This window comes from Lontra canadensis, unplaced genomic scaffold (assembly GCF_010015895.1).
Source record: "Lontra canadensis isolate GAN:19392208 unplaced genomic scaffold, GSC_riverotter_1.0 scaffold14, whole genome shotgun sequence".
Taxonomy (NCBI): domain Eukaryota; kingdom Metazoa; phylum Chordata; class Mammalia; order Carnivora; family Mustelidae; genus Lontra; species Lontra canadensis.
Genome location: NW_022631008.1, coordinates 26232745 through 26244590, shown reverse-complemented (window position 1 = coordinate 26244590; position 11846 = coordinate 26232745).

Below are 11846 nucleotides of genomic sequence, written 5' to 3'. Positions count from 1 at the left end.
GTACCTCACAGAAGGATGGCCTGGTCCAGGGCCCTTGCTCTCAGCTCACAGATTCTGGGTAAGAGAGGCACGTGGATACTTTGTTAAAAATGCAGTTTCAGGGGCGCTGGATGGCTCAGTGGGTTAAAGCCTCTGCCTTCGGCTCAGGTCATGATCTCATGATCTCAGGGTCCTGGGATCGAGCCTAGCATCGGCTCTCTGCTCGGCGGGGGGCCTGCTTCCTCCTCTCTGCCTGCCTCTCTGGCTACTTGTGATCTCTGTCTGTCAAATAAGTAAATAAATAAAAATCTTTAAAAAAAAAAAAAGGCAGTTTCAGGCCCCATGTCCTTTGGGAAACTTGGAAGTTCCAGGTGGCTTGGGGGAAGGTGACCTTGTGGCCTCACTTGTTGCCCCTTGCCTGAGGCCTCCAACTCGGTTTGCTGGTCCTGCTAAGAGCAGGCAGGGGATTTTTTTTTTTTTTAACATAAGCATTTATTTCATTTTCTTGTATAATATTTAAAAAGTAGTTACTAAAGAAACTGGCAAACATTCTAAAAATAGGCAGAGGACAGGGCATGCCCTTTGTCCCACTGAGCCTCCCCACCTCAGGGGCCCTGTTAAAATCTCAGTCCCCACCAGCGCCAGCGTGGACTCCAGCCCCCCTCCCAACCTGCAGGTGCGGGTCACTGTTGATCTGACTTTTTGTTGATGTTTCATTTCCCCAAACATAAAATAACTTGAAAAGAGAGGAAGAAAATGAAAGCCAAGGAAAAATGGGCTGTCAAAGCAGCCTCCGGAGGTTAAAAGCATTCATTCGGCTCAAAAGGAGTTTTCCTTTCCTCTGACCCAGGTCGCTGGGGAAGCTCCCCTGCCTCCAAGCATCCTGGCAGGAGACAGACTCTCCCGTTCCCATGGGGGACACCCCAGCCGCACCTAGCCAGAACCAGGGGGCAAAGTTCAAAGTTCACTTAATACTGGATCTTGCCTTCCTCTGGAGGTCCCAGTTACCAAGGCACAACTCACATTGTATCAACTCACCTTGGCCTGTGCAAGTGAGAATGTTTCCTTTAACTTCGTCACTCTCTCTTACTTATGAACCAAAGCGTCTGCATGCTCGATTGCCTTTCTTACGTGGAATCACTGTTTGGGGCTCCAGCAGGGAGAACATCATTGCTGTTTTTACATGGCTGACTTCTTCCTGATGGTTTCCAACGATTTCTCTAGTGACTCCCTGCCAGGGTTCCATCCAGGGTTTGTGGGGCCCAAAGCTTACTTAATTTTGGCGGCCTTCTTAAAAACAAAAACACACATGACAAAATTAGGTATAATAGTGAGTATTTATTTAGCATGAGAAATCACAAAGAACACAGACATTATAAAATTCAAACAATATACTATTTTCATTAGTTCTTTGAAATGCCCTTATAACACTATTCCTTTTTGGTTTGGTTTCTGTTTTTTTGCTTGCACACTCAATGACTTTGTAACTTTTTTTATGAAGAAAAGAGAAAAACGCTTCATTTTTCATCCAATCTGGCTGATCAAAATTTGTTTTTCGTGATTATGTTTTAGTAAAGTTTCTCCCAACTTCACAAATCTTCATTGGCAATGTCATGTTTAGGCTTGCTGTCAGTGTTCTGGAAACTGCTATCAAGTTTCTTTTCTATATGAGCTGTAAGAACTGGATGGCTTTTCCAGACTGGTTTCTGGCTTCCTCCATTCCAGATCTTGGCTCTCCTTCTCTGCCCCAGACTTCCAGAATGTGCTCGCCCTGATCCGTAGCCCCTGGCCACCTTTGTATCAGGAAGACAAATGAGTGTCCAGGGGAAGGCCCGTTTCCTGGAGGCCATTCCTCAGGGTGATCAGCAGTAATCTCGCAGCACGTGGAAGTAACCACAGACCACAAAAAATGTCCCATGAAACCCAAATTTCAGTTTGTGGAAAGGAAGCAGAGTCTCTTCCTGTCTTAGCTCTGTGTTTAGCTACTGTGTGGGATTCACCCGGGGCAGGGGCCGGCCTCCTAGTGGCTCTTCCCTCTGCTCTGGGACTGCTGTCACTTTAGCCTTGGGCCCAGGATGGAGCAGGTGGGACCTGCTTTGAAACCCCAGATCCTTTGCTAAGATACAAGAAATCCAGGCCTTTAAATGTCTAGCTAGAAAGAAAGCACTGGAAGCAGCTGTTTCCCCATTCTAGTGATTTCTGCCCTGAGAAGAAGGAAGGCAAACTCTGTTTCTCTTCCAAAGAAGAGGGCGTGGGAGGAAGGGGGCTGACGTCGAAGGTCTGTGTGACTGGTGTTCCCCCGGTGTTCCAGTTTTTCAGCTCAGCTCGTGTGAGTGGTTTCTTGGGAGAGGTCCACGTGTCAGGAAATTATTTCCTGTCAAATTAAAAGTGATAATAGGCAATACCTGGCAGTGTTTGAAGGTATTGAGCAGGCAGTGAGACAGAAGACAGGATTTCTTCGCTTGTCTCTGCCAAGCCAAAAATGTGGGTCAGCACCGATAGCCTGGCTTATAGGGAAACGGGTTCAGGCGGTCACAAGTCTCGTGAGACATTCTGCTCAGGATTAGTTTTTATGTTTTTGTGGGCTGCGCATAATGATTGTCTTTGATAATGCACAGGCTCTGCTACAGGGTGAGGACCCTTGGGACGGGTCAGGCCAAGCTGCCGTGTGTATTCCCACCCTAGTGAGATTTCGTTCATCGGCTAATTCCACACGCTTGATCTCTGGGATTATCAGGAAGGAGACCAACCTTGTAAAGTGTTGGGGAGGACAGTGTTGGGGAGTTCAGAGCTCTGGCCTCTCTCACCCCTCTTTCCTAGCACCCTGTGAGGGACAAGAGAGCTCCTGGCATCAGGAATGAGGGGCGAGTTGGAAGAGTGTCAAGGGAAATTCCAGTTGTCTCATGGGCTAGGCTAAAGCCGACCCAGAGTCTTTCCAGTAACCTATGGTCTTCTGTTCCCAGAAGTCTTGCTGAGGAAGAAAGGAAGGGATGTGGCTCTGGGATCTGGTGCTGACATGACTTCTGTTCTCAGGATGCCCCAGGATCTGGGCCATCCCGGGTGGTAGCCATGATGGTCATGGCCAGTGTGCCATGCTTGCTTCTTCCTGTCTCCTCCGTCTTTCTTCCTTCCTCAAATATCCCTGAGTCTTAGCCATTTTTCAGGTGCTGGGATTCAGAAGTGAACAAGCACAGACTGTCACAGGCTTACACTTGCATGAGGAGGGACTCACAGAGGGTACTTTATGACATGCTAGACGCTGTGCTCTGTGTTTATCTCGGATCCTCCCAACTGCTCTGTAAATGCGAATTATTATTCCCATTTTACCAATAAGAAAATAATACCTAGGACAGTGTCTGAAAGGTGGTACTCACTCTGTAGAATGAGTGAACTAGTGAACAGAGGCACCGCGAATGTAAGTGACTGACCCACGACCACACAGCTCTTAAGACAAGTAGCCTGGGCCTGGCTCCAAAGCCTGGGTCTGGCTTTCTAGACTGGGTAGGGTTAGAATCTCCGGAGATTCTGGAAACAAAGGCAAGTGGGCTTCTCCCTTCTGAGCTCATCACTGCTTTACCCTTTGTCCTTCTCCTCTCCTTTTAAAAAAAACTTCCCTTCCCCCTTCTTCTTTCCCATCTCTCTCCCATTCCTCCTTGTCCTGTCTGCTTCACAGCAGATCTCAGCAGACAGGACAACCAACGGCCTGGCTGTCCTTCCCAGGGGCCTTTGGGCCTGGAATCAGCGGCCTCCCGGAGAATAGTGTGTGGTGACTGGGAAGCTAAGGAGAAGAAATGAGAATCTGGTCATCCTCGCCCTGATGCCACACACCCAGGGAAAGGGTTTCCGACGGGACTGGTGAGTATTGACAAAACAGTCCATTTCGAGAAGCCTCTCATGGGCCGAAATGTGTCCCCTGAATCCATACATGGAAGCCTTAACATTCTAACCTCAGAATGTGGCTATATTCTGAAATTGTATTTAAAGAGCAGATCACATTAAAATGACGCTGTTAGTGTGGCCCCAATGCCATCTGCTGGTGTCCTTCTAAGAAGAGAGGTTAAGATACAGAGAGTGACCAGGGGCACCTGTGCACAGAGGTGTGGCCCTTCTGAAGAAACAGCAAGAGCGCAACCACCTGCAAACCCAGCACGGAGGCCTCAGGGGAAAGTAATTCTTAGGGCACGTGGATCTTGGGCTTTTAGGCTCTTGGACTTGTTTAAGCCGCCCAGTCGGTGGTATTTAACATACTGAGATTGGAGATGCTTCTGCTAGCTTGAAACTTCTCAAAATATGGTTAAGAAGCTTCTTCCCCATGTCCTCTAATGGGGACTGGGCACCGTGAGTCAGGATGCCTGGCTGGATGGTCTGGGCCTCCCCTCCTGAGACCTTTCGCAGGCTCCCGGCCCTGCCCACCTGAGAGGGCTGACAGGTGTCATGGTCATCCGAGCAGGACTCCGGGCCCTGGGGCCCAGGAGACAGGGCAAATGGCTGTTAGTGTGCATGGCTATTTTGGGGCCTAGAATTTATGTAACTGGAACATGGAGTCTTAACTCCTGGGGCCAGAGAGGGATTTGGGTCGACGGGAAGTTGAAAATAGAACTAGAATGAGTCCAAGGGGTTCCACTCACGTGAAGCAGGACTTGCCTGCCTCCGAGTGGACCACGTGAAATAGGAAATAATTAAATGTTGTTTGGTGCCCGTGCAACCCATGGGGTTCACTCAGGAGCCGGCAGGGAGCAGCTGCCAGCGACGGCCACGTCCGTTCTCAGAAAAGTTCTAATTGAAATAGCAGCTTATTCCGAAGTCAAAACAACCATTTTAATTTTGTTGCACGTGGAAAGGCCACTTACAGTGGAACTATTTTTTTTTTTAAACAAATCAGAGGTACACTTAAGTGTGCTACAGCCTGGTCTTTCCTTGGTGCAGAATTCAGCAATGCCCCCATCCTTCTCCCCTCTCCAGGGCAAGACATCCTCGCCTCCTTTCGGATCCTGTGCACTTGGTGGAATGAGTATCTTTCGAGAATTTTTACCAGGCTGTGGATTTCTTGAGGGCATTAGCCATGTCCTATTCATTCTGCTGAAGCTAGCATATGTGAGGGGCTCGTAAGCATGTACCAAAGGAATAAATTTTTTTCAAATTATTTATTTATTTGATAGAGAGAGAGATCACAAGTAAGCAGAGAGACACAGAGAGGGAAGCAGACTCCCCGCCAAGCAGAGAGCCCGACGCGGGGCCTGATCCCAGGACCCCGAGATCAGGACCCAAGCCGAAGGCAGAGGCCCAACCCACTGAGCCACATAGGCGCCCCAGGAATAAATATTTGAACCAGTTAATTCTCAGTGAGGACGGTGGGAGTGAAGCCAACAGCACTAGCTGCTGAGAGGCTGAGAATCAGCTGTTCCAACTGAAGTGAATTTCCTTAAAAGTGAAAACCTGACCTTTGTACAGTGCTTCACAGTGTGTACAAAGCGTTTCCTCGACCAAGAGCCCTGCCACCCTCTCCAGGTCTTTCCAGCCCCTTGGTCGCCAACTTCTACCTGGAGGTCTGAGAGCTAACCCTCCATGCGTGTGCCGGCTTTGACCGTGGCTCTGACTGAAGCAGGCGTGGGCTGCACCCCGGCTTCAGGTGTGTGCCGCTTGGGGATGGAGCCTCCCGGGGACTTTGCAGGTGACAGCTGAATTCTCAAGACGGATACCCCGCAGGGGGCCTCCGCTCTTCTCCTTACACCCTCAGGAGCTGCCATGGATCCAGATCTCTGGCCCGGGCTCCCGCGGTCTGGATGTCTGCCGTCCTGTTTTAAACTCCCACACTCCCGAAAGTTCCCTCTCTATCCGGGTGTGGGCACGCAAGCAGGCACACGTGCATTTGTGTGGGTGACAGCTTTGTTATCTTTCTGACCCGATTTCCTACTGTCCCTATGGTCTGATTAGACCTTCAGGTTAAAGACGACTGCTCCTGCACCTGCTCTTCTGAGTTCTTTTGAAAACGTACTACCTGCCGGGAGTGGACCGCATACCCCTCCTTGCCTTTCCTTCCACGTTCGCTGCCCCTTGAGGCAGAGAGATTGCTTTTCGCACACTTCAGGCAGAGGGATTAGTGTTAACCCCTCCTGAGGCTTTTGCTTGAAGGCAAGCGTTCAGCCAAGGCGGCTGAGACTGTTTCGCATTTCAAAGACATTTTAAAAGCAGCAAATCATCAGCACGTGCTGCCCTAGTTCACCATCATATTTTTACATTACAGTGAGCCCAGAAGCCCATTTTACTCCATGGGCTCCATAAGAGAGGGGGTCACCCAGCAGAGAGTACAAAGCTGCAGGGTCCTTGGTGGCGGCTCTTGGAGGTCTGAGTCCCTTTGGATCCGTAAAGACAAACGGAGCTGTAGCACTTCAAGGCTGCCTTCGGCAACCAGCCACAAGTGACAACCAAGTTCCTGGACGCTTCCTTATTTAACCATTTAACTAGTCCTTCCTGATTTCAACTGAGCACTGAGGAAGACAGCTTGCAGGTGCCAGGGGTCAGGGCAAGTGCTGCCTCTTCCATGCAGTGCTCCATGATAGCCGGTTTCCCATCTGGTGTTACTCTTCCTTTCTCCTCCCTGATCCCAGAATGCTCCCCTGTTCCTCTGTTAGTTTATTGTGTGTTACCCTGAGTTGTGGGGTATTCGTTACATGTCCTACCCATCCACGTAGACCTCTTTAGGGTGAGGCGTGTCACCTAGGGTACACATCGGCAACAAGGTAGATGCCTAGGGTTTGCTGAATGGAAATGAATTCAAAATGTAAGATTCTCACTATTTCAAATCCTCTTCACAGCCAGGTACTGGCGGTGCTATGTCCTGGGTTCCAAATCACCTAGGGGTCTGGGAAGTGGAGGAGAGCTCCTGGTCCTAGGAGCAGCCGTCTGCCTGTGGGGGTGGGGTGGCTAGTCCGGCCGGCCCCCAAGGTCTTTAGCCCAGCGAGTCCAGAGCTCTCCTGTTTGGGGGTCTGGACTCCCTCGGGGGCTGCTGCCCTGCAGATTCTCTGTCTTTCCCTGCCCTTCCTGGGAGCAAGGCTCCCTCCTTGCCCTTTCCAGCTTCTGCCACGTGCTGCATGAGACTTCAGACAGCACGGGTCTGTTTTTAGATTCTGCCTCACGTGTGCTCTGCTAACTTAATGAGCTCTCTATAGGGGTAGCTGTCTTGAGAGACCGTTGCTAAGGGCCAGTCACACGTTTCTCACTGTGTTGTGATGGAAACATGATTAGATGCTGATCCCAGCTCGGCTGAACCTGCTGGAGTGTCTGGTTGGAGTGGCCTCTTCTGCAGGAGCCTGTGGGATTTCACAGGCCAACGGAGGCAACCTTATAATTTCGGCAAATGGACCGAGGGTGGTAAAATGCCGGGAGGTGAGGGGGTTCGGGAAGGCTTCGGAGAGTGCAGTGAGGGGCACATGCCCACTTCAATGGCTTTGCCTGAGCGCCGCCTGCAGTGGGCACCAGAGAAGGAGGACCTGTGTGGTCACCCTCTCCAGGAGCGTGGAAGTGAGAATAGACAGCAATAGTTCATTGGCAATCGGGGGATGCCTAGGCCTAAGTCCAGAAGGTCAGGGAGTCCAGACAAAGGAGAGTAGCTCATGGGGAGTGTGGGCGGGGATTGCGTGGGCTGGAGTGTTCAGCGTTCAGTTGCCCTTGAACTAGAAGGTAAAGGGCCCCCAGCACAGTAGGATGGATCAGGACGAACTGGGCTGGAGGAAGGAGTGATCCATCTGGCAAACTGATGGCGATGGCCCCCGGTCACTGACCACCCTGTCTGGGCCAGGCTCCACTCTAAGTGTTTCTTTTCTCTTCCTCACCAAAAACAGTTGGTGCTATGGTCCAGTTTCACCAACGAGAACCGAGGCCCAGGGAAGTCACCTGTGGTGTCCATGTTCACACAGCTGGTAAACTGCCGGCTGGAGTTAATCCCAGGTTTTTCTGGCTCTAAAGGATGGAGGAGCGGATTGGGGCGACTGTGTGAGAGAAGAAAGGTGTGGACGGGGGTGGAGAAGGTGTTAAGTCAGTCTATGGAGAGACAGGAGAGCCCCTGAAGGGCTTGGCTTGGATCTCCAAGGAAGGTGGTCACTTCAACTGAACCACAGGAAAATGCTTGGCATAGAGAAATTAATGTGTGTGTGTGTGTGTGTGTGTGTGTGTATGTTTATATATATATATCTATATATCTATCTCTATATATGATATGTACTACTATACTGGTAGATTATATGCTTTCATAAAGCACAAAAATATAAAAAATGGTGAAGAATGAGATAAAATGAAACACATCTTCTCTCGTATAAATGCACACACACAGAGACATATTTTTAAGGTAGAATTCTTCATTTTTTAATTTTTTTTTTTTAGAGAGAGAGGGGGGCAGAAAGGGGAAGAGGGAGAGAGAGAATCTTAAGCAGGCTCACATCCAGCACGGAGCCCTCTAAGGGGCTTGATCTCATGACCTTGAGATCATGACCTGAGCTGAAATCAAAAGTTGGATGCTTAACCAACTGAGCCACCCAGGTGTCCCAAGGTGGAATTCTTAAAATGGAAAATACTAATGTGTATATTACATAATATATATAAAATATTAGGTGCATACCTAAATGCTGTGTATATAATATATAATAAGTAATATATGAAATATTAAAAAATAAGAGTACTTTATCTCATTCTCTAACACGTTCCATATTTCTCGTGCTTTCTGAAGTATACAAAATATTGGTATAGTAGTACGGGTCTGTAGTGTACATATAAGTACATGTATATATATTGGAAGTACAGGTGCACAAATGTTTTACTGATGGGATCTGTGATGAAATTAGTTGGATCTACTGTTGAAGATGCTGTTCAGAGAAGGGCAAGTGGGTACATGGAGTCCCTATAAGCATCAGGATTATGAACTACACAGAACCCCAAAAGAAGGTGGGAGCTGGAGATTTTATACGACTCGGCTACAAGGCTTCCTGTATGGCTACTGGCATTAAGGCAGTGTAGTATCGACATAATGGTAGCTATATCCATTAGTGAAACAGAGTAAATACCACATATATACAGTCATTTGATTTTCAATAACGTATTGAATTTTCAGGTGCTAACATAACTCAATGGGGGAAAGGATAGTCTTTTCTTTTTCTTTTTTTTTTTTTTAAAGATTTTATTTTTAGGGATGCCTGGGTGGCTCAGGTGGTTGAGTGTCTGGCTTCTGCTCAGGTCATGATCCTGAGGTGCTGGGATCAATTTCCCTGTCCTGCTCCCTGCTCAGCAGGAAGCCTGCTTCTCCCTCTGCCTGCCCCCTCTGCCTGCCCCTCCCCCCATGAGTTTTCTCTCTCTCTCTTTCTGATGAATAAATAATTAAAAAAAAAAAGACTTTACCTTTAAGTAATCTCTACACCCAATGTGGGGCTTGACCTTACAACCCAGAGGTCAAAGCTTGCCTGCTCTACCAGCTGAGCCAGCCAGGCGCCCCAAGAGGATAGACTTTTCAACAGATGATGCCAGTATCCCTTTGGAAAAAAAACAAGCCTAGTATCGTACATCAAATTATATGCAAAAATTAATTCAAAATGGATCACAAACCTAAATATAAAAGCTAAAATTGTAAAACTTCTGGAAGAAAACACAGAATAAAATCCTTGCCATTCTGTGGCAAGCAAGGAGTTTTAGGACACATAAATCACACACCATGAAAAAAAGATTGAGGTATTGGATCTGTTCAAAACTAAATGCTCTGCTCTTCCAAAGATGTTAAGAAAATGAAAAGGCAAGCCACAGACTGGGATAAAACATTCACAAATTTATGTGTTTATATTATAAATTACATATGTAAATAATATATTTATTTTATACATTTATAGAACACATACAATATATAAATAAAATAAAAAGGAAATATGTGTATTTATGTTCATAAATACATAAAATGTATCTATTACTAAATGTAAAGAAATATATTTGTGACTATCTTGTGGCTATTTCTACCTGTCTGTCATCATAAAAGATTTGTATTAGATCTCAACAATAAGACAAAAATCCAGTGAAAAAATGGGCAAAAGATTTGAATAAGCATTTCGAAAAGGAAAGTATACAAAGGGTCAATACGCATATGAAAAATGCTCAGAATTATTAGTCATTAGAGAAATGCAAATTAAATCCACAGTGAAACACCATGACACAGTCTCTAAAACGGCTAAAATTTAAAAAGACTGACAATTACAAGTGTTAACAAGGATTTGAAACTACTGGAATTCCTCCGTTGCTGGAGGGAGCGTAAATTCACTTTGGAGAGCAGCTTGGCAGTTTTCTATGAGGTTAAACACACACTTACTTACTATATGACCCTGGGTATTTACCCAAGAGAAATGAAAACATATGTCCAAAAAAATTTTTATGTAAATGTTCGTAACACCTTTATGAGACCCAAACTGGAAACAGACCAAATACCCATCAGCAGATGAATGAATGAACAAAATGTGGAGAATCCCTATGACCGAATATACCCATCAATGAAAATAATCGAGCTGCTTATACATGCATCATGAATAATCCCCCAAAACATACTATTTGTATGAAACTTTACAGGGAAAGCTAATTTATGATAGAGAGCAGTTAAGTGGTGGCAGGGGTGGATGTGGGGTGAGGGATAGACTGGAAAGTAGCACAAGAAAAATTTTGAATGCTACATCTTGGTTGGGGTAATTGATCTCTAGGTGTCTGCATTTGTCAAAACTTACAGTCTGTCCCCAGCTGTACTTCTTTAGATTGTCAGATGCCTACAGGAGGAGGGTCAGAAACTCTGACAATAGGCGTAATTCCATATTTGATTAATCTGTGTGCTTCCTTCTCTCAAAAATGGATTGGAGTCACTTTATAAAATTATCTGCAACAGGATAAAAGATAAGTAGTTGGGAAAACTGAAATAAAGGGAAAATAATGGAAGGAAAAGCAGATAAAGTTATAGGCGAGGTAGAAACACGAAGGTAGTTACCGACCATTAACTTCTGGACAGCGGAAATGGGCTGCGAAATTGACTTTGAGCTTCCTAGCAACCGAAGCAAAAAAGGGAACATAATCATAGTGTAATCATAGCAGCCACGAGAGAAAACAAGTCTGTTGCTAAAAATGGTGTATTTATCATATCAGCTTTCTGAGAAAAGTGGTTAAGCAAAAAGGAGACTTTTCGATATAAATTTGTGTGGGGTCTTGTCAGGGAATCTAAATGCTTTTTATTTTATTTTTTTTTAATTAACATATAATGTATTATTAGCCCCAGGGGTACAGGTCTAAATGTTTTTTATTGTCATTACTGTTTTAGGTTTTGCAACAATTCTGTCCTATTCTATGTGTGAGTTGGAAATACCATGACTACTGAATACGTGGTTCTTTTTAGCTCCTGATCAAATTGAAAATCATAAACTTGCCATTAGGTTTGGGACCCAACCTAGATTCTCACTGTGTTTCAGCCTCAGATATATCCCGTTCCCCCAGTGTTATTGAAATATAATTGACATATAACCTTGTGTGAGTTTAAGGTATACAGCAAGATGATTTTATGTATGTATATATTGAGAAATGATTCCCACAATAAGGTTAGTCAATACATTAATCACAAATAGTCATGATGTTGTGTGTGTGTATGGTGAGAACTTCTAAAATCTGCTCTTAGCAACTTCAGACATACAATAGTTTGTTAGCGGGGCACCTGGGTGGCTCAGTGGGTTAAGCCTCTGCCTTCAGCTTGGGTCATGATCTTGGGGTCCTGGGATCGAGCCCTGCGTCGGGCTCTCTGCTCAGCGGGGAGCCTGCATCCCCTTCTCTCTCTGCCTGCTGCTCTGCCTACTTCTGATTTCTCTCTG